This window comes from Cervus elaphus, chromosome 7 (genome assembly GCF_910594005.1).
Source record: "Cervus elaphus chromosome 7, mCerEla1.1, whole genome shotgun sequence".
In the NCBI taxonomy this organism is placed as follows: Eukaryota; Metazoa; Chordata; class Mammalia; order Artiodactyla; family Cervidae; genus Cervus; species Cervus elaphus.
In genome coordinates, this window is record NC_057821.1 from 46,793,970 (window position 1) to 46,799,402 (window position 5,433).

At 42.5% G+C, this 5,433-nt stretch overlaps 1 non-coding gene across 1 annotated transcript; it reads left to right on the forward strand.

The window, feature by feature from the left end:
- Window positions 1-4,659: 4,659 nt before the first annotated feature.
- LOC122697924 lies at window positions 4,660-4,850 on the forward strand. The gene has a single exon (XR_006342249.1). It is a non-coding gene; the product is annotated as a U2 spliceosomal RNA (small nuclear RNA).
- Window positions 4,851-5,433: the final 583 nt, after the last annotated feature.

A 5,433-nucleotide genomic window follows, 5' to 3' on the forward strand; every position in this document is an offset into this window, starting at 1 on the left:
CCAGATGCAGGGTAACAGAGCGGGGTCTGAGGCTCACAATTAATTGATTATGTAACCTTGGATGAATCTGTTAAACTCCCTGGATCTTCACAAGTAAGGCATGTTAACTGATTTCTGATCATCTGCACAGACATCTCAATCTCACATTTACAAAACCACAGTTATTTCCTTCCCAGCACCTCCAATGTAATCCCACTCTCACACTTCCTAAATCAGTGTCCAGGACCTCTCTCGATCCTGTTACCCAAGTCGGGAATCTAAGAGTTTTCCTAGTTTCTTCCCCTTGTCTTTTTATTTAATGAATAAAAACATGGTCTCCTACAAATAGTCAATGTATCCTCCCAGCTCCTCTCTATTCCCTCTTCCTTAGTTCCATCCTATTTCTGACTTGAATCCCTTGAATAAACCCCTCATTGTGCCCCTTCCTCATCAGCCTCATCACCCCTCTTTCTAACCCTGCCCACAAGCTCCACGCATAGGCCCAGCAGAGCGATGCCTCTGAGATGCATGTGATCACGTCCCCTTCAGACTCAGTATTTGCCATTGCCTTGCCAGCAGCCTCACATTCCACATGAAAGGTGCCTCCCGGTGTTCTTGCCCCAGTCTTCACACTCGTTCGTTCTTGGCCATTGTGTCTGCTCTTGCCTCTCTGTGGAAAGCCCTCCTCCCTCTGGTCCACCTGCTGTTCATCCCAAGTCCCACTTTACACATTTCCCCATGGGCAAGGCTTTCTACAGATCACTGAGTGAACTAGGGGGGTTTGACTTGCTTGTTTTCCCCAAGAAAACAAACCTCAAGAAAATTATCTATCATTCTGTAGTTGTTTCTTCTACTTCTTCCCATCACACTCTAAAATCATTACAAAGACAGAAGATACCTCTTGATTACCACCAGTTTCAGTTCAGTTCAGTTGCTCAGTCGTGTCTGAATCTTTGCGACCCCATGAATCGCAACACGCCAGGCCTCCCTGTCCATCATCAACTCCTGGAGTCCACCCAAACCCATGTCCATTGAGTCGGTGATGCCTTCCAACCATCTCATCCTCTGTCGTCCCCTTCTCCTCCTGCCCTGAATCTTTCCCAGCATCATGGTCTTTTCAAATGAATCAGCTCTTCCCATCAGGTGACCAAAATACTGGAGTTTCAGCTTCAGCATCAGTCCTTCCATCACCCAGGACTGATCTCCTTTAGGATGGACTGGTTGGATCTCCTTGCAGTCCAAGGGACTCTCAAGAGTCTTCTCCAACACCGCAGTTCAAAAGCATCAATTCTTCGGCGCTCAGCTTTCTGTATAGTCCAACTCTCACACCCATACATGACCACTGGAAAAACCATAGCCTTGACTAGACAGACCTTTGTTGGCAAAGTGTCTCTGCTTTTTAATATGCTGTCTAAGTTGGTCATAACTTTCCTTCCAAGGAGTAAGCATCTTTTAATTTCATGGCTGCAATCACCATCTGCAGTGATTTTGGAGCCCACAAAAATAAACTCAGCCACTGTTTCCACTGTTTCCCCATCTATTTGCTGTGAAGTGATGGGATTGGATGCTATGATCTTAGTTTTCTGAATGTTGAGCTTTAAGCTAACTTTTTCCCTCTCCTCTTTCACTTTCATCAAGAGGCTCTTTAGTTCTTCAGTTTTTGCCATAAGGGTGGTGTCATCTGCATATCTGAGGTTATTGATATTTCTCCTGGCAATCTTGATTCCAGCTTGTGCTTCATCCAGCCCAGCATTTCTCCTGATGTACTCTGCATATAAGTTAAATAAGCAGGGTGACAATATCCAGCCTTGATGGGCTCCCCTTCCTATCTGGAACCAGTCTGTTGGTCCATGTCCAGTTCTAACTGTTGCTTCCTGACCTGCATACAGGTTTCTCAAGAGGCAGGTCAGGTGGTCTGGTATGCCCATCTCTTTCAGAATTTTCCACAGTTTATTGTGATCCACACAGTCAAAGGCTTTGGCATAGTCAATAAAGCAGAAATAGATGTTTTTCTGGAACTCTCTTGATTGATTACTATATCCCATCATATTTAGAATTGTGTCTGGCTCAGAATGGCCACGTGGTGTATCTAACCAACATGTGAAAGTATGGATGCTGAAAGGTAAGACCTTTAGTCTAATGGGTGCCTGATGGTTTGGCTCTACCTTCGGGTTACAAGAACCGTAGAGGTAGACATTCGGCAAGGACCATCCGAAGCGAAGAGAAATGGAGAGTGGAGATAAGCTAGAAAGTCATGGGGCACCGCGTGCTGAGAGGGAGAAGGGCCAAATGGGAGCGCCCAGAGTCAGGAAGGGGGGAGACTCAGAAGAAACGCCCTGAGGTTGTTTCCTATGAAGTTCTGTTCCATATGATCATCTGCTAATAGTCCCCCAAAAACAGGAATGGGTGGGCACTGGGGTGTGTGTGTATGTGTGTGTGTGTTTGTATGTATGAGAGAAAGAAAGGAGACAGGGAAATATAGAGATAGAGAGAGCGAGAAAGTTTGTTTTCCCTTTGAACATAAGCAGGGCTTGGTTTCATGTTGTGCAGATGAGCTACATCATTTCACACTTACATATCCAAGCAGCAGAGGAAACCAAGTGAATTGCTTAAGAAGCCTTGGACATAGGCTTTAGAGTTAAGGGTTTGGATTATGGATCAGACAGTAAAGAATCCACCTACAATGCAGGAGACCCAGGTTAGATCACTGGGTTGGGAAGATCCCCTGGACAAGGGAATGGCAACCCACTCCAGTATTCTTGGCTGGAGAACCCCATGGACAGAGGAGCCTGGTGGGCTACAGTCCATGGGGTCACAAACAGTCAGACATGACTGAGTGACCAGCAACTAGCGTGGAAGAGTAAGGCTGCTTCTCATTTAATCTCAGTGACAGGAAGGATGGAAACTTCACACTTAACATCAATTTTGTATTCTAATAAGCACAACCTCCAACCTTGCTTCAACTTTTAACCTCCAAAGTCTGAACCACTCCTGAGTTATAAGTTAGAGAGGTTCATCCACCCTCTCTGTTTCCGGGGGGTTGAACAATGTTCTGTGGATCTGAATATCTGAACGTTTCTACCTGAACCAATGAGGCAATCATAAATAGCATATCCCTTGATGGATTAAGCCACTTCCTGGTACATTCATGCAGTGTAAGTACTTCAGTAGTCTTGTCTCTCCTTGACTCTCCAACTCAGTCCTGTGTCCTTACATCCTTAGGAATCACTGGCTCGGAGAACACGCATCACAGAGTGTAACTCCCCATCATCTTAGAGACCTGCACTCGAGAGCTCTTTTCATGAAGTCGCCGGATTTTCATTAGCTCGCATGACCTGTTGCACTGTATTTGTACCAAGACTCTTGGGGAGCTTTATTATCCATTATATTGCTTCACTGCATGGGCCAGGTACCTCTGTCATTAGGCTGAAAGAAACAATAAGCTTGCCTTCCTGGGCACAGCTTGGGCAATGCCATCAGATCAGAAAGGCGTTGCAACCTGGGAGACGGCTTAACGGCCCATGAAGTGCAGTGGCTCTGCAACCTTCACTGAGTCTCAGCTCTCCCTCCCCTTTAGAGAGCCAGGGAAACAAAAAGTGCAAGCCTGCATCATTTAGACATTCATTTCAGATGGGTTTGCTCTAATTATCTATTCCCAGACCTCTGTGTTCATTCATACCTCCCCAGCTAGGAAAGGAATAAGGTGTTTCAGCTGCTTTGATATTTTTAAAGAAATTTTATAAACATTATTGCAAAGTCATTTTGTTCTGTTCTCCCTTAACTTTTCAAAACTTCACAAGCTCGATTTACTGCTTTCTAGTGATATTACCTCTTGATTCTGCCCTGCCTTTCTCCCTCCATTCAAAGGCAGTAACTCACCAGATACATTATATAGTTAGTGTGTGGTTATAAATTGGGTTTTCTTTCACTAATAAGAGCTAAACTTTCTGGTGGTTGTATTCCTCGGTTTGTGGCTGCATCACTCCCATCTCTGCCTCCTAGTTCACAGGGTCAAGAAGTAAAATACCTCTCCTTCTCCTTAGAAGAATGCTTGTGATAACTTTTAGGATCCACAGGGATAGCATAGGATACTTTTCCCATCTCAAGATCATTAATCTAATCACAGGTGTAAAGAGCACTTTTGTGTAAAGAGCACTTTTCAATGTAAGGCAATGTTGACAGGTTCTAGGGATTAGAATGTGGCTATCTTTGAAGTGGGCGTCACTGGTCACTCCTGCTTGCAATGCAAGAGACCTAGGTTTGGTCCTTGAGTCGGGAAGATCCCCTGGAGAAGGAAATGGCAACCCACTCTAGTATGCTTGCCTGGAGAATTCCATGGACTGAGGAGCCTGGAGGGCTACAGTTCATGGAATTGCAAAGAGTAGGACATGACTGAGTGACTAACACATTAGCAGGACATTTTTCGTCCTACCACAGGCTCACTCACACACTGCCAGTGGAAATGTAGATGCGAAGGAACTCAGGAAAATAAGCTGGGACAGATTGTGATGTGTCCGAAATGACCACACTCTCTAGTTTCAGTACAAATATAATAAAAATTCATTGATGGAAAATTAAGCTTCTTACAAATGTATTAAAACTTATTTTTTAAAATGGACAGTCTGTTTAATAGTGGGTCAAAGTATCTGTAAATAAATAAGGTTTAAAATTGTGATGTGAATCGCTTCTCGGCCTTTTGGCTAAGATCAAGTGTAGTATCTGTTCTTATCAGTTTAATGTCTGATACGTCCTCTATCCGAGGACAATATATTAAATGGATTTTTGGAGCTGGGAGTTGGAATGGGAGCTTGCTCCGTCCACTCCACGCATCGACCTGGTATTGCAGTACTTCCAGGAACGGTGCACCAAAGAGAAGAAAAAAAAAAGAAGAAAAAAAAAAGAAAAAAAAAAAAAATTGTGATGTGAAAAAATATAATCATGCACAATTCATGACAAAACATTAAGGAAAAAACAGCTAAATAGATATTTCCGTCTCAATAAATATATTGTATACAGTTATGGCTATATTTATTTTAACATTATTAATATGCTTATGTACATGAAAATAGGGATTGTCCTAAAAGTCTTAAAGCTTTTTTGCCCTAAAAGTTTTAAGCTTGCATAACTTCAGAAGTAGGAGTGCTACAATTTTTTAAAATTTCAATAAGTAGTTATTAAAAGTAACAGTCTTTTCACTTTGTATTTTTTCAGAAATTTGCCCATTGCATCTAAATTGGAATTTTTTATAAAGTTTTCATAGTAACCTAATATGTTTTGACAAATGTTTAATTTTAGAATATTTTTAGATACACAGAAAAGTTACAAAGATAGTGCAGAGAATTACCATCTATTCTAGACTCAGATATGATGGAAACTCATAGTTCCCTCTGTGGGAATTGGTTCCAGCTGAACCTAGAATAATGATGATGACTTCTTGACATACAAGTTTTAAAG